Source organism: Triticum urartu, chromosome 7A, assembly GCF_056163025.1.
Source record: "Triticum urartu cultivar PI428250 chromosome 7A, HENAU_Tu73, whole genome shotgun sequence".
Classification (NCBI taxonomy): domain Eukaryota; kingdom Viridiplantae; phylum Streptophyta; class Magnoliopsida; order Poales; family Poaceae; genus Triticum; species Triticum urartu.
In genome coordinates, this window is record NC_141879.1 from 152810385 (window position 1) to 152812779 (window position 2395).

A 2395-nucleotide genomic window follows, 5' to 3' on the forward strand; every position below is an offset into this window, starting at 1 on the left:
CCGCGATCTCCCCAGCTTGCCGGATCTCCTCCCGGACCGCTCTAGATTCGGACCGGGATTCTCTTGCCTCTTGTAAGGCCTTGTCAAGATCAGCTATTTTGGCTTTACTATCCCTCTCGAGAAATCCGCAGCGGCTAGCGGCCTCCTTTAGTTCAAGCGTCATCAAGGATATTTTCTCCTTGTATTGGTGTCGAGCAGCCTGTTCAGCCTTTAACTCGGCAGATGCCTTTTCGGCAGCCGCATTACTAATCCGGGCCTGCTCCTTGACCCGAGCTAGCTAAACTCGAAGGATCTCGACTGCGGCAGCACTATCTGCAGATATGTACATCTTATTACACAATTCTTTGCATCATGCTTATATTGTAAACACGTGCATAGTATGGCTGCCCCAAAAACATACCTTGCACCTCGTCAAGTCGCCTATTGATAAGCGCGATATCATTATCTGCCTCATCAATCTTGTGTTGCAAATCCGCAACTTCTGTAGTATGGGCAGTTGCCGGGGAGGTCAGAGCCTGTGTTCCAATTAATCAGATTATTTCCTGGGCATATATTTTGATCCTCTGATCGCCTCCCTCGGGAAGCCAATCAGAGTCTCAGGGGCTACTATCTATACACAGGTGTATTTTGTGAATAAAACACAATCGAACATGTTATAGTACAAACCTCGAAGCCTCTTAGCAGGCCCACGAAGGCCTCATTCAATCCACTTTTCGCAGACAATACCTTTTCAACCACTGTGCCCATCAAGGTATGATGTTCCTCTAAGACGGACACCTGCCGCAGCATGTTCGTCAATATATCCGGCGCTTCTGGGTCTCCGGAAGCTGCTGAAGGAGTATGTCCTCCCTTTGAAGGAATCCGTTTATTCACATCCGGCTGTAGACCGGACTGCTCGGGACCTCCATTGTTGGTCTCCGGACCCTAGGCCACCAAAGTATCACCTTCGGGTAGTGTCTTCGTCATCCCTTGCACCACTTGTTGATCATGGGAGACCCACGACGACGACACCTCGAAGTCGTCCGCCCTATTGGGCGAGGAGACCGGTGGAGGCGTCTCGCTTTCCATCATCTCCGGGAGAAGGTCCCTCAAGGAAGAGGATTGTTGAAGAAGACTGTGTGCCGAACTGCAAAAAACATATATTCTAGATGTTACAAGAAAGGAACGGGACATGTTTAAAACAACCTTGTTCACTTACGATTTGGCCTGAGGCTTGTCCTCGTCATGGGACTGCGTGATGATGTCGTCCTCCAAGCCCAAGCCACCCGATAGAGGCATCTTGCCTCGCTTAGGAGCCTTTCCTCCCAATCTTCGGAGGCGGGCCTTTTCTTTCCATGGGGGGAAGAGACGTTGACTTCCCCTTCATTTTTCTCTTCAGACGACGGAATCTTGATTCCTCCGGACATAATGTCTGATATACCATCGGGATGGAGGCCATATTTCGTCCTCCCACTCTCCGCCTTACTCTCCTTCACAGGCATCTGGTGTGGAGCCGGGACCAGCATCCTTGTTAATACGGGATCCGCCGAGCCTTTGGGAAGGGGGGCCAAACACCTAATTAGTTCCGCTTTCTTTATCCATCTCTGGAATGAGATAGTTTGCTTAGTAATGTATTACGGCATACTTAAATACAAAGTGTTCGGAAGTCAAGTGCTTACCGGGGTATCTGGACGGTTGTAGTCGAGGCCGGCATCCTCAGTGGTGTCTGGCCAATGTTTTCATTTCCCAAAAAACAACTTCCACATCCCTTTGTACGTAATACCGAAGAAGTGCTGGAGGGTTCGTGGTCCTTCTGGATTAAACTCCCACATGCAGAGAGGCCTACGCTGGCATGGCAGAGTTTGGCGGACTAGCATTACTTGAATCACGTCGACAAGATCGATGTCCTTCTCTAGGAGGGTTCGGATGCGGCTCTAAAGAGTCTGCACTTCATCAACCGATCCCCAGTCTAGCCCCTTATTGATCCACGATGCAAGCTGTAACGGAGGGCCGGAACGGAACGTTGGTATAGCTGCCCACTTGGTACTACGGGGTTCCATGATGTAAAACCACTCTCGCTGCCATTGGTTGGAAGTTTCGGTGGAAGAGCCTTTTGGCCAGAGAGTGTTGGTAAGCTTGCTTACTACAACACCGCCACACTCCGCATGTTCCCCATCGACTACCTTTGGCTTCACACTAAAGGTCTTGAGCCATAGGCTAAAGTGTGGAGGGATTCGGAGGAAGGCCTCGCACGTGATGATAAACGCCGAGACGTGGAGGAGAGAATCCGGAGCTAGATCGTGAAAATCTAGTCCGTAATAAAACATTAGCCCCCGGACGAAGGGGTGGAGAGAGAACCCTATCCCTCGGAGGAAGTGAGAGATGAATACGACCCTCTCGCCGGATCTGGGGGTCG